The sequence below is a fragment of the Seriola aureovittata genome, chromosome 3 (genome assembly GCF_021018895.1).
Source record: "Seriola aureovittata isolate HTS-2021-v1 ecotype China chromosome 3, ASM2101889v1, whole genome shotgun sequence".
Taxonomy (NCBI): domain Eukaryota; kingdom Metazoa; phylum Chordata; class Actinopteri; order Carangiformes; family Carangidae; genus Seriola; species Seriola aureovittata.
This window is the reverse complement of record NC_079366.1, coordinates 10953805-10979873: the sequence shown is the minus strand read 5'-3', so window position 1 is coordinate 10979873 and position 26069 is coordinate 10953805. Positions and strand designations below refer to the sequence as shown.

At 42.8% G+C, this 26069-nt stretch overlaps 1 protein-coding gene across 7 annotated transcripts in view; it reads right to left on the bottom strand.

The window, feature by feature from the left end:
- add3a (adducin 3 (gamma) a) overlaps window positions 1–26069 on the bottom strand; it is a 108521-nt gene that overhangs the window by 64005 nt on the left and 18447 nt on the right. For 2 of the 7 annotated variants that reach the window (XM_056370050.1, XM_056370104.1), the window contains exon 1: window positions 10700–10991. The gene's annotated coding sequence lies outside the window, so the exon portion shown is untranslated. Of the gene's footprint in view, window positions 1–32; window positions 549–10494; window positions 10512–10699; window positions 10992–24218; window positions 24257–26069 lie in introns of those variants that run through there. The other 5 variants (XM_056370094.1, XM_056370113.1, XM_056370077.1 and 2 more) reach the window with 4 other exon arrangements.

Below are 26069 nucleotides of genomic sequence, written 5' to 3'. Positions count from 1 at the left end.
GAAAAAGAAAAAGAGATGGGGATTGACCTCACCGAAGGCCTGGTGCTGCAATCGCTGTCTCCTGGCCTGCGATTAGGGGAGTATCAGCAGCGAGAAAAAATCACTTTGATACATTTTTCAGCTGCGCAAGACGATACCACAGCTATGCACCAAGAAATTCCACGACTCTCTCTCTCCCTCTTCATCCTCCCCGGCCGACGGCACCATCCTCATCCCTCAATCCCTCCCCCTGTGGTGTCCTCACAATCTCCTCATCCGTTATCGTTGGTTATTAGATAAAGAATGACAGAAAGATGAAGGGAGGGCTGGATGGGAAGCACAAAACAGCAGTTGGCCTCTCTGTGGGTTTTCCAAATCATCCAGCTACCGTAACATCGAGATGGTATATGGAAGCATCGTCACTGGACAAGAAAAAGAAGAGCTGTGAAGTTCTTTAAAGTCGAGGCGGTGACTTGACTCCGTTTACAAGGTGCCAGATGGAACATACAGACCCGTCATTTCTGTCTTTGTCTCCCACACATACTCACAGATACACAGCAGTATATTACAGTGTCAATTCCCCCGGGTTAACACTCTGCACCAGCATCCCTTTCAAGTCCTCCCCTCTGTCTAACCAATCAGAGAAAACGCCCACCATCGCAGCAGGCCGTACTTGGATCTGATGTTCAAAAACAAGCGTGAAGGGATCTTTCCACATTTAAAATGAAGGCAAGAAAGATTTATGGCCGGGTTGGTGGACGATGTAAAGCGTGACCGTATAGTGCACATGGAGGACCGTCACAGAAAATGGGACGCCATCTGAGGTCTCTTATTAACAGCCGATGCTGAATGGCTTTCACAGTGCAGAGGGAAATGACCTGATGGTTCGGTTAGTAGCTGCTGTGAGTCTCATTTTCTTACAAGCTCTTGAAAAATAATTTCTCCTCTTTGTTTAGTGTAAAAGGAACGGACGCAAAGTAATTTTGGACAAAATTAGAAGAGCATGAAGAAGGCAACACTTTCCTGAATACAAAAAAATGCCTTATTTGAAATGCGACAAATGTATTTCATATTGTTGTCTTATTTGTCATATTTATGTCTATTTCACTTCTAGATTTCTTTTTAAAGCAATAAACACGCAACTTTTTTGTGATATTTTAAAAGTTTGTAGAAACTTCACTTTTCAGTTGGACAAAATGTAGCGATCTGTGCATCCCGCCCTCGCTCCACTCTTCTCTCGCCTCCAGCCTGAGTGTGAATCCATCCGTCTCTAATCCTCTTCCTGTACGGCTCACTGAAATCTCAACGTTCATTTGTGCGACTCTTTGTTTGGCATCCAGTAGAGGGTGTCTGCCCCTCCCTCCTCCTCTCTCTCATACTCTACATTCATCCCTCCATCCTCCATTTCCCTCTCCCAACCACTTCCTGCTCTCCCTCCACCCGTCTGTCCTCTGCTTCACTCATTCCTACCCTCTCCCCTCATCTGTCTTTCATCTCCTTCGTCCTCCATCAGGTCCTCCTTCGCGCTCACACTCTGTCCACTCTCTTTCCTTGCTGAGAGGACAGTGCAGCGTCCTGGCAGCTCTCCACCCTCCCAGCCTGGGCGGAAAAATAAACAAGCGTCCACATGTTCCCGAGGAATTTTAATGACTTCCATAACTCTTGCTTCTTTACCTGCCAAACCCCAGGCAGTGTGAGGGAAGCAGCGGACTCTGGACAAGCCAGTTTAGCAGCATGGATGACAAGCTTTGTGAGCCTGAGCCAAGAAGTATCCTTTGAAGCGATAAGCAGCATCAAAATAGACTGGAGTTTACTCCAATGACAAGCCATAGCTATGATCTGAAAGTTTCACATACAACGCATAGTGTCTCTCACCATGTTATTAAAGTAGAATAGAGGATGGCAGCAGTATGACAAATCAACTGTAATGTGCAGATAACACACACAGGCACACACTACGTTTGCATCAATAATGACCGGGGGAAAAGTGGGACCTTAAATGCCCCACTGCATTAGCCTGGTTTAGCACACATGAGATGCATAGTGGCGTGTTGCATCGTGATTGGTTCAGCCTCTCAGAAGAGGATAACTGCACTGACCCGTGATATTATGGTGCTACTTGGGAGCAGGGCCAAACCAAGACTGTGTCTGTCCTCAGCTGAGCTTTGTCACTGCACTCAACTGGTTTGGCATTTGACAGGAAACATTTATAAAAGTTTTCCAATGCTCAACTTGTTGTACTTCTTTTTTTGCCTCACTCTCAAGTTACTGGTCTTTTTTTTTTTTTTTTTGATTGAGCTATTTTCTTTTACACGGCTACTATCAGGGCTGTAAAACACACTGCCAAAGGTTCAGTTTGCCTGAAACAACCGAGGTTGTATGACGACATGACGTCCAACCACTTCTAAAAGAAAAAGCGTTTATAGCTGATCAGAAAGGCCACACTCAAAGGTCGGGTGAAAAGACTGCATCCTTCTCTCTCCAGACTCCAATTATGTGTCTTTCGCATTTCTTCTCCAAGGCATAGAAAAAGCACACACCTTTACACACACACAGCAAACATTTTGAGCTTCTGCTATTTCTCATTAAAAAAGTTTCCACTGGCAAACCACTGGAAGGGCTTTTATTGTGAAGCCACAGAAGCTCTAATCATAGTTGTGTAGAGTACGACGTGCTGTGGGTGTCCCAACCATATGGAAATTTAGCATAAGTGATTCTTACCCATTGCAGGATGGGTTAGGATCATGGACAGGTGGTGTGTATACAGTATACAGAGTGTGTGTTTGTGTGTGAGTGAGAGACACCTCCTATCTGCAGTGACTGAGGACCAGGAGAAGCTGATTGACTGTCAGGTGGGGAAACTCTTGCTGGGAGAGTGTTTTAATGGGGGCCATGACCCACAGGCTGTTAGGTCGAACTCTCGTGACCTGACCTGAGAGGAGACGAGGGGTTGATGGAGGTCTCTGTCGAAGGGGGCAAGGCACGGCAATAAATCTGTGGAATTACTCCTGTCAGACTAAATATTGAGAACCTATTTAAGAGAACGAGAAACAAAAGGAGAACCAATTCATGCCTGTAGTAGCTCAGTAAACAGCCCAGGTTAACTTTAAACTACGGTAATCAAATCCCAGATTTTTAGTTGTACATGTTCATCTTTCTTCTTTTTTATTTTAAACATTAGGTCTGTGTGACAACTGTGCATTTTTCTCCTGCTTGGCCTTCTCTTCACCTTCATTAGCAACACATTAAAAATCAGACAATGTGTTTTATTACACATGTCAGCGGTGGGGACGACCGAGCCCACTGGCAGGACCGGTGTTTAGATTTCTGATCTCCTCAGTTATGTTTTTCTTTCCCTCTAAACCCGGGACCAGCTGCAGAGGAAATGACAATACGAATTGAAAACAACAGAGATTAATAACATCTCCCCCCACCTACCCACACCCCTGACTCACTCGCTCACTTCTCCCTTCATGTATCCCCAAACTGATCTCTGTTCCTGTCCATGCGGCTTGTTCCGCCTCCCGCCCCACTTCTCAATCTGCACTTCTACTCATTTCATCTGCAGGGCTGCGACCCTTAACCCGTGAAATTGATACGTCACTCTGTCTTGCACAAACTAAGGAAGCTCATACACTCATAGATTTTGCTTTCTCTCCTCCTTTCCCTCTTTGGACCCCATCCTCTCTCATGCCCAAGGAATCTGTGACGTGTTCTCCAACTTCAAGCCCACAGTGATTGGTGTGCCTTCGGGTGTGGACCCACAGAACTTCCCCCAAACTTGTGATGTTAGATCATTCTAGCTGAACGCATGATGTCCTCTTTGTTTTGCATGTGTAAAAGCACTATATGTATATCTTAATGGTTCAAAGCACCATATCTTTTTCATAAATAAGCCCCTGGCAGTTTTTTTTTTTAATCTACTTCCCTTTTATCCATATACATTCATTCTGTTATTTTGTTTCTTTCTTTGTTTTTTATGACGTCTTTAAAACGCTCCTTAACAGAGCTGAGACAATACGCACAAAGACACAGACAAACCACAAAGAGAAAGGAAATATGAAAATAGCATTGTTTCTAGAAAACCTGATTACAAAGGCCAAGATGAAAGAGTACAATGACAGTACCAACTGGTCATCTTTGAGCTCTAATCCAGTTTGTGCAGCAAATGCAAGAGACAGGAAGAGAGGAGGCAAATTCTCACAGCTGAGACACAAGTTCAAGAATAACAGGATTCACAAGAGGATGGGAACCAACATAAACTGAGAGAGGATAAAGGTTGGAACTGAAACTTGGATGTTCTCTGAGAAATTCTCTTTTGGTTCTTTTTTTGAATGATAGATCTGGATTTGATTCCCTCAATAGTGACTCAATGATCTGTTCCTTTGAGCTTCACCCAGACTTAAAACAACTGGAGCTGCCCACTGGAATATCGTGTCTTGCCATATCACGTAACACAAACAATTTGACATTTCAAATGACATAAAAGCATTCCTCCTCTTCTTCTTACCACTGCTAAACATCCTGAGCGTAGACTTTCAACTTCTTGCTTCGATTGGTCTGCTATAGTTAAACCTATAATAAAATATAATATAATACAGTACAGCCTGAAAATTAAAGTTAGTCGTGAAGTAAGTTGGTACATTTACCAATCCACCCCCCACCCCCCTATTTCTTGCAGCACCATGTACAGCGTCTTTACGCCAAAGCCAATGATGTAAATTGCACCTGTTTTGCTTTGCTGATGTAGGGGACTGTGGCTGTGGTAAACACAACCTCTGCTTTAGTATCTAGGTTTGGTTATAGCAAAACATTAAAACCACAGCTGGTTCCAGCACTGAGATCTTCAACTCCACTCTGATGCAATTCCCTTGATGGGAGGTGTGGGACGTCAAACTGGAGTCCCTACTCACTGAGGTCTACTCGCATATCCACTTCTGGACGGGGGAGAAACCCCATCCTGACTTCATAAATGACTTCCAGGTTTTAGTTAAGAAAGAGGGAGGAACAGAGGAAAGAAATTATAGGAAAAAAAATAAAGGAGAAGAGAGAGATTCAAGAGGAAATTGGGAGGCCGTGTGTTCTGCCTCCTCGCCACCGGAGTCATTATTTGCCAGGACAGAGAAGCTTCCCACTGAACGATGAAGTCATTGTTTTTGGATTTTAATAAACAAGGGCGGGAAGGGTTTTGCAGTGTAGCCCGTGGATATATTGTAAGTTTGCACCTGTGTGCTTGTAGCGGTTGGTTTGCATGATTCTTAGATTTGTAGGACAAGTAAAGCAATATCCTCCTTCCGCTATGATCCACTCCCCTTTTTTTCTTTCTTTCTTCTTCTTTTTTTACAATTCTTCAACCTGCCACACATCACATCACACAGAGCTGCAAATCCCTACAGACAAATATCACATCTGGAACAAACCGACAATTCATCAAAAACATTCTCCCTTTTCCCTGAAATTCTCACTTTCCCCTCAGATCTCGATCTGTTAACTCCCTCTTTTCTTTTCCTTTAGGACTATACAAGTTTCTACTACTGAAGATTTTATTCCAGGGGGTTGAGAATTTAGCACGCACTGTATTACCTGGAATTTGTTAGCAATTGTAAAAGTCAATGGGGCATTAACCATTCCAATAAAAAAAAACCTATAAAACACCTTTTTTTCCCCCCACTTACCATGGCTACCTGAAAACTAAAAATGGCTTCAGTTTGGTGCCAAGTGGTTTCTTTTTCATCAGGCTTCATCAGCATTATTATCTAGTTTTAAAAAAAAGCCTGCTACCAGTTTTATACAAACAAAAACCCTGAAATCCCCTCTTTCAAACAGCTGATCGGGTGTAAGACACATGATAACGCCTGTGACTCAGCACTAATCTGCTAGTATACTGCCAAGACAGGGAGGGAGGCTGTGCATGACAAAAAGGAGACTGAATAGAAACTGTACTTATCAGAGGCTAGCAACATGCTACATCTGCAGATTGAAAATTTCATTATAGGCATCTCAGATCAAAGGCGAGGTACAAATTTAGGTCTTATGACCGAGTACAGTAAAGGAATGTACAGTAAAGGAGTCATATTTAGAGATGGGGAAAGTGAATGGCATGAGCCCAAAGGGAACTTTAGCATAATGGAAAGTAAAGATTGGTCATAACTGCTGGGGAGAAATGTCCTGTTGCATCGTGTCCCCGAGGCCTGAGTCATCTGGTGGTTTTGGTGAATTTTGCCAAATATTCCATTTGGGGAAACTTTAACTCCTAATGTTTTGCAGCATTCAGTCGATGGGAGCAGTCTCAGTGTTTGTCTTCTGAACGGATACCAAAGCCCTGACACTTTGGAGTGTGACGAGCTGTTTCTTGTCTTGGTTTCAAGTGAACTGAGGATAAGAGAGCCAGATCACAGATATGATGACAGAAATGTGCAATACTACAGTGAACGCGATATCGGACAAAGATGCATATCCGTCCTCCAAAAGCAGCCGAAACCAGCTGTCAGCCTCAGCCTGATTTTAGTTCGGTCGGTCGGCTCACATTCAGTCTCAGACTGTGTTGAGGGCTGAGATGTATCAACATTTCTTTGATCCCGCAATGAACCCTCGCCTGTCCTCAAGGCACTCAATTTGAGAACCAACCTGTAACTATATTAACCGTTTATTGAGATCCCTCAGTGAGTCTAACAGGTGCTCTCTTCTTGAACACATAACCGTGAGATCCAATTTTAGTGACAAGTCATGAGAAACAAGTCAGCAGATCCAGCCACTCGGTGAAGACAAGTTTAGCAAAGCTTTCCCATGAACTCTGACCTGGCCAGAGCCATCTATAAAAAGTGTTGGGGGAAGTTCAAAACATTATCGACTTCCCCCTACAAGCCTCAACTCACACTGAGGTCGAAGCTAACCGGGGGTTAGAAGGGTCTAACCACTGCTGGGCAAAGAGCAGAGCAATCCAGGCATTTCATTTGGCATTTAGCTAATTACCTGATATCGTTAACATCATTAACCACATGATTATACAATGGAGGTAGTGAGATTCTCCCTTTAGCACAGATCCTATCTCACAACCCTCTCAGATGTGAGAAATCGTCAGTGAATCAAACAACAATTCAACCTCCCGGCATCCGTCTATCCCCTCCCTCTTTTCTGGAGGTTTTTCCAAGAATCGGATAAAATAACAGGACTGACACATCTGTGGGAGAGGACAACAATGAGTCAATCAGCCTATGTCAACAAGGAAGTCCAAAGGAAACTGAGGATCAGCTTGCCTTGTCCATGTGAGTATCAACCTTTAAAAGACCTCAGCGCTTAGTAAACAAAAGTATTGCGACTGCCAAGAATCATCCGTTTTCACGTTGCTGGTTCAGTGATGTTAGTCGCCGATCACAGTGAGTCTGAGGCCCTGCGTGTGCACCTGCATTAAAGCTGTAATCTGTGCTGTCCCTTTGTCAAAACTCACATTCAAGCCCCTCGGTGGGACCCAGCCCAAACACATTTGGTTTAACTTACGGGCTGGACCGCAGTGTTTTATCAGACCCAAATCACAATCATGAAAGAGAAAAAAAAAAAAAAAAAAAAGAGTTTTCATTAGCCAGAAACTGACAGCAATGATTTCTTCACTCTGTGGGCCAGCTAATGTCACCCCAAAGAGTTTATTGAGTGTGCATTTTTATACAAACAATTTAAACAAATTTAAAAGTTACAAATATATACAGTACACACACACACACACACACACACACACACGAACGACACGTACACACAGATTGTGGTTGGGGATGACTTTCTTGAAAGCAAAATTGAATGCAGCTGACTTGGACAGCTGGAAACCATGCTGTATGACATAATCATGGGCAAGCTAGCCAAGCTATTTAACACACACACATACACACATGCATGCACACACGCACGCATGCACGCACACGCACAGAACCCCATTACATAAACCAGTGATTTACAACACAAGTTAGAAAGAAGAACAACACCCATTTCTTGGATGATAAGGCACCCTCCTTTCACACTTATTCACTGACACCTACACACCCAAATACATACACACATCCACACCCACACACACACGTCTACTGTATACAGCCTTGTTGTGCCTTTATTTCACCTTGTCGCTCAGTGTAAAAAGCTATGAACACCGAATTTGGGGAGCCAGTCACAGAGCTGGATCGACGTCTCTGCGAAAAGAGAGAGTCAGCATGGTGGGACCCACGCTGTCGTGTTACACGTCACACCTGATTCTGGGGCAGCCATACGCCGCCTTTGTTTGGTTCAGTGTAAACAAGCAGAGCTGGCATAATGAAGGGTCTTCTCTTGTTGTAGGACCTCTGTTTAAAAGAGGCTACGTAGTCTATCATCCCTCCTAAGTGGAAACATAAGGAGAGGAGCTGGAGAGGTGCTCGGGTCACCGGGGTTGATTGAGACACCGGAACGATACTTCACCACTGCAGCACTCAGTGTTCACCTCCTCAGACTCAGCGTGGGCCGAATACTAACTTCCTTCAGCTACTTTTAAAATGATATTGAATTACCTGTCAAAGTGCAAAAAAGTCACACGTAACACAGAGAAATCTGTCTTCATTTGTCTCGAAGATGTATCTCCAAAACCTTGACCCGAGAGCAGGCGCGCCGTGTTGAATTCAGACGGATACAAAAATGTCCTTGGGAAAGGAAATCAAGGCCAGCAGGACTACAAATCAACCGGCCTGAAGCAGCAATATTTTCTTCAAGGGCTCGGCGCACGGAGTCATTCCTCAAACAATGAGAAAACCTCAGAGAATGGCCAAAAGATAAAGACCAAACAAAGCCCGTTGCAAGGGTCCTGTTTTATTGCTTCTCTGCAAAAAGAGCTCTGGACAAATATTTGATTAGACGTTTCAGGATTTTCTATGGGACCAAGGCCATCACCGTGGCAACGAGCACCATGGAAGCAGCATGCGTACGCAGATTGTAACTATCCTCTACAGACAGAGTTGAATCTCAAAGCAGAATATTCTGCACTTTGGTTAAACATCTCCGAAGCAGGAGAAACATCAAATGAAATCGCAATTCTGAGGCATTTTGAGCATGACATGTAGAAAGTATGCACGTCAGAGGGTTTGCCAGCAGCCAATATACAATATCGCAATATCACAATATGACTGTGACAAGATCCAATATCCTCCCATATACAGCCAAAGTGAAAAAAACAAAACAAAAAAAAAGAGATGTACCAACAGAAAAAGTGGTGAAACAAAGATATGAGGAGGTCACTGTCTTCAGAGGGCGCCATCATGCATCAGGCAGCATCAGGTGTCTGCATCACTGAGGTGAATCCATCAGACTTCATCATTTCAGCACAGAGAAAACAAACTTGACAGCAAGTCAGGATTTATTTGCCAGTGGCTGGGAAAATACTTCAGCTGCACTTGTCAGGAGGAACAGTCAGATCACAGGGAGTAAGACAACCTCAAAAGTTTCCCTTTGGCCATGAAATGTGGATATATACTTTTATTTCTATATGGACTTGAAGCTTTGTTGGCTTTTTACAACACTGTTGGACGGTCTTGCAGCACCAAATTCTGGTCCAGAGCAATTGCAGCACAAACAAGATTCAACTTGGACTCAAATCTCCTTCATAAAATCTGTTAAGGCGAAATCAGAGACGACTGGGCTGAAATAGTGCACAGATTTCTGTTCTCGTCCTCGGGTTGATGTTAAAGAAGAAGAAAACAACGAGCAGAAATGCTCCATAAACTTGAGACATGGAGAGCAAAGCTTTGATCATGCAAAACATAAAAATCAAATAGACTGCAGCAACTGTCAGCAGCAAATTCAGAGCTGGCAAACAAATAACAATACGAGCAAAGAGCAACCAAACCACAGACTTTCCCATCAGTCAAGCATGAAATTGGGCGTTTAATAGGAAGACACAGAAATCGGCAGCCAGAAATAAAAAAACCAACAACTCCTAATGGCTCCCTATCGCTGCTCAGTCAATAGTAAACAGACACCTATGAAAAGACGGACGGACTAAAGCTCTTGACTGCATCACTGCTCCTCTCCCTCAGGGGGTAAAGAGCGGGACAGGAGTCACAGGGCAGGAGGAAATTCAAATTTTATAAACACGTAGAGAACTAAACACAGGTAATAACTTGTCACATATCAATGTGGCATAAAACCCAGCCCCCACTGCAAACTACAAGCACATAAACCTACCCCCCCCACCCCCCACTACCTACCCACCAAGCATGCTGACACTTGAGAGGGCGGCACCTCTCCTCTGCACACAGAAAGCCATCTCAGGCCCATTCACAGCTCCCTGCTCTATTCTTCTCCAGAGTAAAAGAACCCTTGATCTGAAAGGAGGGAAGAGGGCCTCTGCTATTTCATTTAGCACGAAGCAATGCACCACACAGAGTCTTCTATTCTCTACGCAGAGTAAAAGTTTCTCATGCAGCCTGAACTTTTGTGTGTGTGACGCCAGCAGAAATAAGAGAGAGAAGGAAAAAAAAAAAAAAACACAATCCATGCGTCAACCTTTGCAAACATGTATGAGATTATCACTGCTCCGTGCTCTTTTCCTGGGTGCTGTCAGCTGTGGGTAATGGAACAACTGCAGCTGTGAGGTACCAGCCCTGATGGTGGGGAACACAGCATCCATTATATCAGTCACAGAGTACACACACAGAGGCACAAACCACGCAACAAGCAGCTAGCATTGTAAAGACGCTGCAGTACAAACCTGCCGGACCGCCGATTAGAGTTGAACTGCTTCCTCCTCACCAGACGGCAGTGATCCACCTGCACTGCAGCGAGTCCTCTGCCTGTGCTGCTCTCTCTCTCTCTCTCTCTCTCTCTCTCTCTCTCTCTCTCTCTCTCTCTCTCTCTCTAACACGCCTCTCCCATTGTAGCAGTGTAAAACTGCTGCTGCCCTCTTTCCTTCACGCTCCTCCTACAGTATCTCCCTTTTTTTTTTCTTCTTTAGTGCTCTTCTCTCCCAACTGAAGCAGGAGCCGCTCTGCTTTATCTGTGCAGACTGAGAGCAGCACTGATAGAAAACACAACTTATCTGCTGCAGAGGCTACAGAGGACCAGCCAGCATGCAGAGAGCGGGAGGGGCGGGGATGGGGGGGGGGTACACCGTGAATGCAGTGGGTGCTGATGGTGGTGGAGGGGTTGAAGAGGGGAAAGGGGGGAGGGGTAAACCTGATTTACATTCACACAAACACACACACACACACACACACACACACACACACACACACACACACACACACACACACAGGCTCTTTTGCCCCCGGGGGGGCTTCACATCTTTTGTGAAACAGCCTCAAACGTTTATTGATTGGCTCAGACTTCAGGCCAAAGTGACTCATCAGGATGAAATGAAAAGTAAAAGTCCTCTGAAATATTAAATACTTCCTGGAATGACTCCCTCTATCTATCTCTCTATTTCCATTTCTTTTCATCCTCCCACTCTCTCTTAGCCTCCCCAAAACCTTTCACCCACCCTGTCCTTTCTTTTGAGACCAAACTTTTAATTCAAATCTCTCCTCTCTTTTCCTACTTCTAATCATTGTTGCTGAATTTTCCAAAGTCCTTGGCCAGGCTCAGAAAATGCCACAGCTTCTTTCAACTCGGTCTGACAAGAGAACCTTCCCCTTCTTTCCCTCCACTAAAGGGACCCTCCCTCCTTCCCTCCCCATTACTCCCCCTAAAGACATCCAGCACTTTCCCTGATAGCAGCTTAACAACCTCCTCATGTGAGGAATCTCCCCGCACACAAAAGAGTGTGCAGGAGGATTTGACAAAAACAAAGGAAGGAAGGAGGTGATGGTGTTTAAAAATTGGGGAATTCGCCCCAAAACATGATGACGCTGAATATTTTGTGAGCTTTTTTGTGTGCTTCTAAAGTTTCAGAATAAGCGAAAACGAAGCAGAACAGATTAATTAATATAAAGCCCCACAAACAAGATATAAGTGAAATAGTGAGCATTAGAGGTGCTGCTAGGTGGGTTTTTGTTACTTTTGGAGTTATCTATGCTAGCTGTTTCCTCCTTTTTTCCTGTTTATATGCTAAGCTAAGCTAAGCTAACTCTAGCTACATAAGTAGCATACAGACATCAAGGTTCTCATTTAACTCTTGTTAAAATGTGTTCTCCCATATGTCAGTGACATAAATGGGAAAATGGTTGGTGGACATTCTGGGCACTATATTCTGTACAGCTTGATTTAGTTTAGAGATGTGGTGGTGCTGTCACATCATTGTGATAAGGTCAATTTGTTAACTGGGGTGATATAAAAAGAGGCCAGGGGAATGACATTACATTAGCATGTGAAAGGCTCACGCACTGACTAGGCTGTCCATGCAAAGTTCAACTGAGGAGGCATCGCCTCAGTCCTTCCCTCCTTTCTTTCATGTCTTCAAACACTTTTCTGCATTGGACCTGTGCATTTTCACTTGAGAGAAACGAAGGCCCTGCTGCACATTACACGCTTTTATGGAGATCATTTCATTAGTGGGTTTTCAACAGCTTGTAGGGAGATTGAAACATTTTCCATGTGGCCTCAGATTTCCAAGAATGAAAAGGGCATTGACTGACAGTTAAATTCACTTTAAATTGTTGGTGTGTGTAATTTATGGTCAGCAGAGCAACAAACACATCTCAAATGAATTTTTAATTGCTGCTTCCTCAAAAACGCTTCCACTTGGAAGGTAAAAGCTCAGCTTTATTGCTGACCAGCACAGAAACAAGGCAAACAATAATTACAGGCAGCAAAAAATACAAGCTAGTCTCCAGAAGCAAGTGAGCCAGATGAGCCTAAATCAATTCAGAATCAATTATTCAAGCTCAGAGAGGGGGGTTGTGGGGAGACGTAGTGCAGCCAAGCTACTGTATACCCAGCTGTCAATCTCTAAGTGGAAGGGATTCCCTTCTTACTCCGCTTGCCTTTGCAGTGACGGTGGTTTTAGGTTTATCAAAGTACGTCTTCGACAAGAGGATCAATCCCTCGTCAGGGCTGAAAGCAACGAATCTCCCACACTGGAAACTATTTAGTTGTGGCGTGTTCAAGTTGCGCTGGAAGAAACGGCATCTTCTGTGTTGGCGGGAATCATTTGTAGCTGACAGCTAAAGGCTCATGCAGAACAATTTCAACCTTGCACAGTCCTTCATGGACACTTCAGATGCAAACACCTCACACATGCATTTATTAAGCAGCATATTCCACACTAGAAACCGGGAGCACATCCCTCCTGCTCCCTCGCACTGTGCATACCTGTCCCAGAATAAACCTCGCCCTCTGGCCTCCCGCAGCATAGCCGGAGCTGGATGCCTTGTCTAACATTAGCACATATTTGAGTGAACTGTGCGAGGCCCGGCACTCTCCACGGGTTAAAAAGGGATGCAGGACTAGATTATTTATGAGTGAGATTGCTAGTTGTAACTTTCTACAATACCTCCTTTAAGGGGACGAAGGAGGAAGATGGAGCAGTGCACTTTGCAAATGGCAGATGGTCTATGCATGGTGTACGTTAATAAGCGCTCATGCTGGTTGGTAATTATATGGTTCAAGTAGGGCAGAGTCTGTTTAAAGTCTGTGTAAAGATGTAAATCCACACTGGTTGTGCTGTAGTAATATCAATGCGTTATAAATCCGCGTACCACATAGGCTTAGTCCTAACCCCCGGCCCTTTGTGCATGTCATCCCCTCTCTCTCCCTGACTTTCCTGTCTGTCTTACTGTGACTATCACAATAAAAGGCAAACCCCCCCCCACAATCAAAAAAAAAAAAAACAACAACAAAACATACAGTGCTTGTTTGTCAGTATCCCTCCATTAACAGCTCCTGACATCATCTCAAAACTGCAGACTCAGCAACTGGACAGCAAAATGTGTTTGCGTATGTATTTGTGTGTGTACATGTACGTGTATGATCCGATGGTGTATCTCACCAGCACAACCTGCAGCTCAACATCACAGCAGCCACAGATCTGACTTTTACATTTTAAGACTTAGTCCTCCGTCCCATCCGCACGAAAAATGACAAAACAACAGCAGACGTTTCTTCTCTGTCGTTTGGCAAAAAACAAAGCAGCACAGCTAACATCTGGCGAGGAGGGTTAAACATCCATTGTGACATGAAAACATAAAGATCAACAACAGCAACAGCTGTATTGTGTGATAGACTTAACTGGCATTTAAAATGAGTTGGAGGCGACTTCTTAACATTATTGCTTCAGAACAGCCGACAGAGTCTAAACAGACATTCATCATTTTCCCCTGTCAACACCAAATTCAGAGAGATGCAAAACCAGCGGGGTTTTTTTTAAGTATGTACTCTGCGGAGTGTTTTTGTTGCTGACATTTTGGACCGCTGTTTTGCATTCAACCATCTTCATGCTGACACTGTATCCATTTTAATCTGCCATTTGTCCCGTCACGAGCCGCAATAAATGATTCTTGGATATGACCAGCAGTTCTTTCCACTGTTACATGTGACAAATATGCAGCTTTCTCTAATCAGAAACAACTCAGTACACATCCAGGAGCAGTACAAAAAAAAAGAGGCCATATCAACACAACTGCAGCATCAACGAGAATTAAACAACACAACAGTTATTTTTTAATTGCTCACACGTATTTCTTTTGAAAAAGAACGTGATCTGCTTAAAAAACAGATCAAGTGGGTACAAAAAAAAAAATAAAACATAATTTCCCCGCTCAGAATCCAACTCTGTGCATGCAGAGAGAATAAACCCATTTCACACCCTGCAAACACGAGAGGATAGCAAAGCAACGTAGCTGCTGACGCAAGCTCAAATCCCCTGGAAAAACCCAGAGGAAGTGCAAGGATTCACCTGCAGTAGCCTGCAATGGCCTATTGGCCTGCGCCCAGCACTGAGAATAAACTATGTGGCGTGGAGTGAAGCTGATGCAGGAAGACGTACGTCACAGTGACTGACAGTGCTTTTATACTGTATAAATATGAGCAATCTTTTGTCAAACTGAACCGATAATGTAAAAATGAGTGGTGGCAGCTTCAGCGGAGAGTGAGTGCAGTGTGTGTCCCAAAGAGCATGACAGCTATAATTGTTTTGAAAAAAAAAAAAAGAAAAAAGAAAAATAGTGGAACTGTATGTATCAAGAGAGTGTAAGGTTTCTTATTTCATAGCTCTACATGTTGACAAGAAATTACATTTCATGAATAAAGCATGAGTAAGTGTCACATTTTGTAATAAATAAACCTGACAAAATGGCCCCAAGTGCTCAGCGTCGTAAATCATGCAGATTCATTTTTTCTTGATTATTCAGAGAATTCGGTCAACACGTGTCCTGAGGCGACCCCCCCCCCCACCCCAGTGTGGGGTGTGGACACTCATAGCCTATGTAGGGAGATGGGTGGGTGAGGGTTCTTTAATTCCCCATGTTGACTGTAACACCGTGTGACAGAGGTAAACATAGTGTTTCAGATAATGAGTCCATGTCTGGCACAAGGTCATGAGGTGCTCATTATGGTCAAAACGCACACTGTGACACCGTTCGCAGCGCTAACTTCAATTTAATAATCCAAACTTTTTAAAAACGGTGACAAGGAGATGTTGTTTAAAAGTGACTTTAGATCGGCGTAACGCGGAAAAACAACGCACGGTTTGGCAGCTTCATTAATACGATGTCAGCTTTAGCGAGAACATAAAAGTCACCCACCTACAAACTGTTCATAAAAATATGAAAATTCTACCAAATCTCCCAGTGCAGTCCAGAGGGAGCAGTTAAAACGTGAAGTAAATCTCATACATATCTGAGGGGGGTGGAGGTGGGGGTGGTGGGGGTGGTTTGGGCTGTGTAAGCCCTTCATCGACAGGAGGCCCGGGCTCTAAGCCTGCCTGACTCCAGTGGAGACAGCGAGAGAGAGATCCAGACAAACACGACTCGCTGCCAAGCATCGTTACTTACAACACCCACTCCTCTCCACAGCACATTTCCACTACCGGCTGCCAGATTCAGTAATGATGATATTAGATAAAAACAGCCTCACTCTCTCCAGCAGAGAAAATAAAATTAATTTGGGATGTGCTATTGGAAACAAAAGGGTTTGGACATTTTCGGAGTGTTTTTATGCAATAGGACAGAATGACTGAAGAGTGTAAGTATTTTTGAATCACTGTGTGGCTCCATTGTGAATAATAACGTGTAATGGAGGCTGTCAGTACCCTCTAAATTTATCGGATTTTGGACGACCCGGCGAGTAAATTAAAGAATAATGACGTTTGTATGGTGCACTTTTATAACAGCTACAGCATGATGAGAATACTAATGAAATTCTCAACAATATAACTGAAGCCTCTGGGCAGAACTGGACCGCAATGATAATGATAATTTGCAGGGTTTGCGATTACCTGCTTGGAGCTCCAGGCGTGTGAAGCTTCTCATTTAGGACAAAGAATAAAATAAACATCTAAAATGATTAGAAGAGGAGATCAAACGTAAATGCAACTGAAGTGAAAGAGCTTTTCTTTTCCTGATGCAGGGCACTAGCAACTCTTGAGACAATCAGCAACAGCCTGTGTCATTGGAACAAGTTTACTTTTCTAGCAAATATCTGTAAAACACACAACTTCAAAACAAACCTGAAGTAAGAGAAGTGAATACAGCACTGGAAACTGCATGATTTGCATGTTTTTCTTAAGATTTCCTAAGGCAGTACTACAAGTGAAAGTGTTACTAAACACCACGTTAAGAAAGGCAGGGAAGAGGGAACACATCGTACTCACAATACAAATGTATTTATATGTTATCTGCTGATCAAACGTTGCTAATGCTAATCTTTCTGCTCAAAAAGGCTTTCAAAAACAGATGCACCATGCAACAACTAAATAAACATGAAAATGCAAGGCTTAATACAAGAAAAAAATGAAAAAATATATATATTTTCGGGTGGATTTTTACTTTAAGGCTGACCTGACCACTGTCAGGTCATGTCAGACTTCAGCCGCAGAGCGCTGAGCTGTAACACTCCTGTCTCCTCATCCTCCCTTCACTGCAAGTCCATTTTCTCTTGTGGTGTCATGAGGAGGCTCTAATGAATCAGCCTATTGAGCCTGGCAGAACTGTGCACTGGCTTTGACACCGCCAGAGTGTCTGTGTGTGTGTCAGTGTGTGTGTCAGTGTGTGTGAGACTGTGTGTGTGTGTGTGTGTGTGTGTGTGTGTGTGTGTGTGTGTTGCGGTCCAACTTTCCCAGCCTCCCAGAACACAAAGCTGTCGTTTGTGGCCTCTCAGCACTACAAAAGCCCTACAGGCCACCAGAGCCGTAAGTGAAAGTGTGTGAGTTGGTGTGTCTTTGACTGTATGTGTCTATATCCTTATGCCATATGTGCCATAAATGTGTATGAGCGTGTGTATGTTTATGAGCAAAGAAATCAAAAAGAACATCTGCATGTGTGCAGTCTTTTCATATGTCTTCATATATATGAGTATATGTGCATGTTACATATGTGGTCAAGCTGTGGCCACATCACCCAGTCAGCATTTAGCTGGGATGCGCCAAATGATTACCAGACACATCATGTCCAACACAACCAGAGTCCAACACAAACTCAACCACAAAACCATGGCACCCAGACAGACGGCCATAAAGCTGTAAAGATATACGACCACTGCAACAAGACCAGAACTCTTCCTTCCATCTTGACACATCTATAAACAAGAGGGCAACAAATCACACCAAATATGGAAGTGAAACACCAAAACTCACTACAAGCGCAATCGGGGCTTGGACACAAACGCACATAAACCAAACCTCTGTTCTAAGGACTGATGAGTCACTGATGAGACAGCTGTTATATATCATCAGGGAAACTCCCTCTGATTAGAAACTAAAACAGCTTATAACTACAAATAACTAATGTGTCAGATCTCCTTTGATTCATATCGATACAAATGGTCACCACAAATCAGTGTGTGTGTGTGTGTGTGTGTGTGTGTGTGTGTGTGTGTGTGTGTGTGTGTGTGTGTGCGTGTCCAGGCCTACAGAGAGAGCATTTCCATCTCTGTCTCAAAACACTGTTGTCTTTCTTGAAGCAAACTAAATTATCTATTAATAGTATCTAAATTAAAACGGCTAGTTAGTTTTATTCTTTTCAGATGCGAACACTTAAAATCAATAAATCTAACACAACAGACAAGATTAACAAGAATAAACTTGTAATAAACTCAACCCCCGTTAGGCTAGAGGGCTGGGCTGAACATCATTACACCATTATCCATGTCAGATGTGCCCGGCCTTTTATGATTTAACCAAACACTCTCTGCAGAACTGCCGGCCTGTTTCCACCCTCTATAAAATCTCTCCCACGGGCTGGATGCCTTTTTATGTTTTGGTATCACTGCCTGTACCCACCGACCGCTGCCCATCTTTGCAGTAAAAATTCATACAATTCCAAACCTTCTTTGTCCTGCAGATTAACCGCAGTAGTCTGTAAAGTGGAGCCAGCTCATGTGTGTTGACTTGTCTTTTTCTGATTAAGTCAGCGAGAGTCAACAAAGACTTGTCTCAACTCAATTAGTATCTGTATGAAAAAGGAATGACTGTTACTGTTACTGGGCCAAAAAAACAAACTGATGAAGAAGAACCAAGCTGCACTGTATTGCAAATGAAAAAGGAAGAAAAGGTTGAAATGGCGAGGTGGCGCATGCAGATGAAAAGCCAGTAAACTGACCTGAGACCTGAGAGCGGCTCATTGAGGATCAGGTTTGTTCAGGCTACTCTGTCTGGAAATAAACAGGCTGTTGATACACTGAGGTATCAGTTTTGTGCAGATGTGGAATTTGTAATTTTGCTTCTCTTGTTATAGAGTGTGTGACCAAGTATCTTCACACAGACCACACTGCAAAACTCAGGGTAAGCTCCCCCCATCAATGCTTCCTGATTGATTTCATAAACCCCACAGTGTAAACAGCCCTGTCTCCTAGAAATTACGTTTGTATTCAACCACTTTGCAACTGCAAATGTATTTTGTAGGAAATGTAATGGCAAGTTGCAATTACGCCAATACTGAAGAGTAAAATCAGACAATGTATCTGTTTTCCACCGATGTATCTAATGTCACCGAATGAAACTTCTTTTATGTTTATGTTTACGCACTCACAGCACTTTAATATTAATGTTAGGGAAAGATCGTGATCTGGTTTAATACAGAAAGAGTTCAGTGACATCAGAACCAATGTGTTTACTCACATTTATCCAACACCAAGATCTTTCACGGACCTTAACAAAGTGCTTTTGTTGCTTAAATCTAACCACAGAGCTGGTTCGCAATTGGTTCAACTTACGAACCTTCTAAGAACCAGTTTGCTTTTTCCACGGGCTACAGAGCCATAATAGAGTCACGTCATGACGTCAGTTCATACGTCTCCATTTTCCCAGCAACACTCGGGCCAAGCAAATAAACAAGAAAAACTGGTTCCACCTCTGGCACTGGCTCCGAACCAGCACCAGAACTGCCTTGGTGGGAAAGGGGTAAGATAGGACTGTGGATGTGAACCTCAGTCTCTGAGGCGGTTGTGCACTTTGTACTTTGTTTCTTCCATATCATATCAGCAATTGAAGCTTGTACGCTTTATATTTTTGAACCATAACCTTTAGTATTTGTTCAGTATGAACATGGTGATGACAGTCATAATTACATAATTATCCAATAAATACGGAAACAAATAAACTGTGTACTTTTTGTATTCAAATTAATTAAATAAGGTTGCTTGGTAATTTCTCCTCACATCCCTTTATTTAGGAAAAACATCTTATTTGATATATTTTCAATACGCCTGTGAAGTTCTTAATGTGCTCCTAAATTTTTCAACTTTGACGCACGAAAAAACCCCCCAACTGCCTCCGAACGTAACCCAGCCAGCGATTACACTGCACCCACAACGTAATTGGAAAAACAGTGTAGTAGTATATGAACGTAACTTTTAAAGAGACACAGTTGGTGTACGTGTGTTTACACAGAGGCAGTTATGTGGGCAGCCGGCTTGTGTGGTTTGGACCCAGTGAGATAAGAGCAGCTGTGATGCCATCCAGATGACTGGAGAGGAGACGCCAGCCAGTCAGAGTCAGTGCCAAGTCAAACCAGTGTCTCAGGTCCCAGAGCTGATTAACTGCACCACGTATCCAACACGGGAAAGCTATCTGTGGTGATGGCAGCCTGGAGGTCGGAAAAGCTGCCTACTCACTGGGAGACTGGTGGCCAGTTTGATGCTCCAATTTATTTTGTCAACATTTTAAAATTATTCATCATCAAGCCTTTGTTGTCATGTTCAAGAAAATAAAAAGCTGAACAAGATACACCGAAGAAAATCTATTTTTCTTATGCTGCTATTATTAAGTTACTAATCCTGCCAGACTGAGGTAGGCAATAACAAATGGCATTCATTTTAATTTTGCTTCACGAAATCACAAGCCAAATTCCCCAAATCTAAATTTATGTCACTGCCTTTATACTCCACAAAGTTCATATTCCTTCTGTAAAAACAAAAATAATGACATTAGAACGTGGTACATGACATTATCAGGGCGAGAAAGTCAGGACCGGGCTGCACGCTGAGGCATTTCACAAAGTCAGAGGACGAGGAGACTTTAAATGAGGGCAGAGGGAGACGCTGACGTCTCTTCGCTGCCCTGCTGAGTAAAGGACAGCTTGTCTTACCGAAGGAAATTAAGAAGGAAAAAGATGGGGAGAGGGAAACAGGAGGAGAAGAGATGACAAACAGTCGCAAAAAGAGAAACTGAGAGGGGTATATACTTGAAGTACAAGGGTGAAAAAAAAGAAGAGAAAAAGACAAAGCAAGGACTTCCAGAAAAAGAAAATGACCAATGGAAAGTTTTGACCTTTGCTTTCCTACTCCAGTAAATGGTTTAGCAGTCATGAGTGTTTTATATCTCTGTTCCGCTCCTTTGTATTTTTGGCTGGTTCTCAACTTGTCTTTTCAGCTTTCCTTGTTGTGCAGACGCCCTCGAAACCCTCAGGAACGCTCGCTCCTCTCTTCTTTCCTACCCCTGGTACTGACTTTGTTATCTGGTTACATGGACACCTTGACTATACCGTATGGGATGCCAAGTGTTTTGCTCTTTCACTTTCAACATCGCGCCCTGATGTTAGTCGCATTAGACTGGCTTACAGGAACAGTTAGCTGACTGGAGAGATAAAAGAGAAAGAAAGACACATTATTCAAAGCTGCTATAATCAATATCTTTGGCCGGTCCACAACAGCACGGCCGGTCCTATAAAGATGCATGATTGACCGACTGACCGACTGACCGACTGACTGACTGACTGATGACGTTAGTGAGTGATGAAGTTACACCACTGGTCGTTACCCTTTCAATATGATTTGGTGCAAACTGTTTCTATTACATCATTAGGGAGTGCGACTTGTTTCTGTTGGCCGCTCCGCTACTCTCAGCTCTGATGTCAGGTGTTTGTCGAGATCTGCCTGCCGGTCGCGGGAATGTGCACAGCTAGAGCGGAGACTACCAGTGTTGTGTCGAGTTAACACCAGCTGACAATGTTGTCAGCAGCTCTGCAGAAGAGACGCTCCTTGTCGTGGTAGGATTTCATAACTGAGCAATGACCAAGACACCCACTTAATGTCTGTGTGAAAAAAGGGACAAAAAGTCAAATCTTCATGGCAAACAGCCAAATCCCATTCGGCTGACAAAAGTCATTCCCAGATTTTTCCCTCCATCAAATTTAACGAGTTACCTTCCTACCTGCTGAACAGAGCGAGGAGTTGGTTGCAAATATTTGCAAACATGTTGGCTAACTTTGTAAGGTGAAAAAAAAAAACCAAAGAAACAAAAGAGCAGCTGTAAAGAACAGGAGGAAGAATATGGCTACCACTACATTTCAAGATTATTATAAAATGTCTACACGCTAATTCAGTTCAATATTGTGTATTACTCCTGCTATCAGTGCAGGATAAACAAAATCACAGGAAGCACTATGAAACTCATTAAGGGATTACATCAACAGCTGTTAATCCACTTTCTATTGTGGTGTAATTTATAAATGGAGCATTAGGAGCTTAGCCAGATGGCTTAGTTGTCGTTTGCACTCTAAATGGCAAACGTGTCCAAATCACAAAGCTGTCAGCGCCAGTGGGAATCCTGGGGGCAGAGTCGACGATTGCACTGATTGCAACTTGTGGTCTACTTGTGAAGTTCTTTGTTTGTTTCTTTGTTTTTTTTTTTTAAATGAGATTAGATTAAATGAGAAAATCTGAACTTGGTACTCTATGTCCAATAGAAAGAGGCAGCTGATAAGTCAAAGTTTACATTTTACGATATCCTTACCGCCCCGTATTAGCTACTTCATTCTCTATTCTCTGAAAAATGTATACATGCATGCGTCTCACTGTTCAACATACTGATCTAAATAAAAAACACAGTATTATCAACCAGCACAAGATAAAGCAGCTACACCTGGTGAGGGTTCAAATGGTCCCATACAGGGATAAAGTACCCTGATATGAGAACGCCTGTCGCCTAGGTCAGACTGCAGCAGCACTCTGAGAGGTATTTGACACATTATGAGACACGTCAGCAAGCACAGCTGCAAAGTTTTTTTTGTCCATTAACCTCAGAAGCTCTAGATCTGGGAGATCTACCAAACTGGGACTGAGAGGATGAGAGAGATGCTCAAAAAGTGTTTGAAAGAGATAGATAGAGTGGGAGGGTAAAATAAGACAGAGACAGGGCAGGTGGTAAAAAAAAGGATGGATAGAGAGAGGATGGCCATCCTCAAAATGCTCTCTTGTTGTCCTCAAAACGCATTTTTACATATATTTAATGGCCCAAATCACAGATCCAAAACAAAAACTAAATATGTTCAGTCTCCCCTTCTGTTCCCAGGTTACAGTTATTGTGAATAATGGCCAGAAGTGTTTTTGCAGAACAGTGTTGAACCCTGCTTTCTTGAGAAGCTCATTCTCTTCAAGATAACATGGGAACGAAGGTCAAAAACATCCAAACAACCCAACATTTCTTTTGGTTATGATTATCATAAAGGAAGAGGAGGAAGAAGTATCTTTAAATACATTGTTTTGAATTAGAGAGTCGAATAAGAACTATACTTCAGCATGCACTTCTGTATAAACATTGGTTTAATTCACTGTTTGGTTAAATGGTTTAATTCATTCCACAACAACCCAACGATTCAAATGTGCCCTTGGCCTTCGGCATGAAATATCTGTACCACACAGTACTTCTGTTACGCCCCTGTGCATTATGCCTGCTGAAGTTACATTACATAGAGCAGGAGCTGCTGCAACAAATGGGATTATCTCAGTTGCGTTTGTGTAGGCTTCAAGTGAATTTGTATAAAAGAGGAGAGCACCATTTATCAGAAAGTGGAAATGAAGCATGGCAGCTGTGGCCTGTGCACCAAATGCTCTTCAGTTCTAAAATCCTGAAAGGCAGACAGTGAAATAAACAGGTGTTCTCCCACTATACAGCCGGGATGACTGACTTAAAGCAAGGCTGAATAGGCAAAGGTGTAAGTGCAAAGACTTGAAAGATGTAGGTATGAAAGACTGATAAACGAAAAGCTGAAGGTATTTGGAGAAAGGCACCTTTGCAGTAGACACAGTGGTCATCAGGACGTCTTGATGTGTTGTGGTGCTTGACTTGCTTTGCCTTCAATTTGCAGCATTATAAATTAGCAAATGCACAGACTAATAATGTTCATATACAGCTGTCTTGTGACGAGAATCTGGTTTTATATATATATATATATATATATATATATATATATATATATATATATAAATATATATATAAATGAGAGAGAGAGAAAGAGAGGGAGGGAGAAAGTCCTGTCACTCTTTCCTTTACAGGATAACTTCCAGCACAGTAAAAAGTCTGGCCAGAAGCAGTTTGCAGGCTTACCACTGACCAAAGCCGTGTCATTTATTCAAGGCTCTCCAAAAAGTGCTCACTATTACACTCCATGTACCTACTGAGTCCTTGAAATAAAAACCAAAGACAAGGGTGGAGGCGTTTGGTTGACAGAAAAAAAAAAAACTTTCCACTTCAGTCAACACTACATTTCAGATTTTCTTTTTCCACTTTATTTCCCATCAACTATGAGTGTTACGGCATAAAATAATACTCCAAACAGTGTTGTGGTATTGATGGGATCAACAGGTGTTTTAAAAGCTGGAGCAGGAGCTGAAACGGTGTGTGTTGATGTAGAAAGTCTTACCTCACAGGGGACTGCTTGAGTTAATGACGTCTCGCCAACTAGGACAAAAACAGACACAGACACATTATTACTTTCTGCATCCAAGTCTTCTGAGGCCTGCCACAGCTCACCAGTAAAACTCTGAGCCATATTATGTGTCTGAGGTGAAGAAATCTGTTAAATAAAACAATTAAAAGCAGACATATATTTGCTTTAAATATTATTTACTCATTGTGTGTTTTTTGAAGTCTGTAATACCAGGGTACGAAAACACAAATTAGGCAGGAATGAGTCAAGTAAAACCTGAAATGAAAGAAGACAGCTCCCACAAAAAAGTCTACTATATCCTGAAGAATGAAGCCTTTTCATTATCCTTGAAAACTCTGTACGCTCTGTAATTCAACATATCTGGCATACTGAAAAAATCTAATCAAATAGAAGATACTCAATGTTACTCAACACCTGTAATCTTTCTGTTCCAACAAGTCCTCCAACTTAAACAACCAGACACTGTAGGTCCTTTGTCCCAACCCTCGGATACGACCCGTAGGAGCGTACCAGAGCTTCATCATCATGGTAATAACAATACAACTGCTAAAAGTGTACCAGTGGCAGTCATACAGTTCCTTCATTGTCATGATAACAATAATAAACATAATGCGGAGTATACTCTGTATACTATGTCACTTGACTTCCTGCTTTGTTCCCGTCATAATCACTACGTGATATATTACAATGGGTCCTAATACGCTGCTTACACAAACAACCGATGGGGTCGTTTTTTTTTGTTTTTTTTTTTTTTTTTTACAGGAGGACAGTCTCTTCTTTTCTATCAAGTGACTGACATGGAATTATATTACTTTTACATCACATGCCTGAAGTGTCGTTTAATGTGCAGAGACCAAATTACAAACCAGCTGCCCTATTTTGAGAGACAGCAGACCTCATAACTCACCAACTTCCTTACAAAGGAAATGCCCTTCTACGTCTCTTATGAACCTTTTCCAGGAGGACAGACGCTGGACAGACAAATCGACACATTGTTGAAGTGTTGTATTTATTTATGTCCCTAAAGGTCCACATACTACAGGAATCCCTTCCATCTCTGGATGTGGTTCAATTACTACCTATGTGTGTGTGTGTGTGTGTGTGTGTGTGTGTGTATGTAAGCTTCTACATTTGTGTTCTTGGTCACAGCGGTCAGCAGTTTCCACTCCGGAGGGTGAGCTGTGTCCTGTACTGTACTGGGAACTACACCGAGTGGCAGGCGGTCTGCCCTTGATAGCCATCTATGTCATCTGCACAAACACCAACTGTGTCAACACCAGGAACCACGGCTCACCACGGGCGAACACGAGGGCTATTGATAGCATATGAAATGTGTTATTGCTGAGGGTGCTACGCCTGCATTCCATTATAATGATAATTGGCTACTGGGAGTTTTGGGACTGGCTCAAAATAACACGTCAAAATATTCCAAATGTATGTCTGAAAGAATTATGGAACAATGTGTTCAGAGAACAACCTGCGCAACCATGAAGATTAGGATTACGCTCAGTCAGAACTAGTTTGTACGAGATGTTGTGCAATCACGTCAGAAATCAAAAGTGTTGACAGCCACACTGGAAGGTGGGACGAAAAGCTGGACATCAGCGGGGAGACATGATATTGCTCAAATGTGGGGATACAGTCTTTCCTGGAAGACATTCATAGTGTTGCACGTGATTGTTTATGTGAAAATTGAGAAAAATTGTTTCAGTAATGATTTAAAAAGAGAGAGAGAGAAAGAAGTTCAAACACCAGCTCTTTTCTCACCTCTCCACACAGAGCTGATCACTGTGTGAAGTGAAATTGTCACTTTTGAAAAGTTAA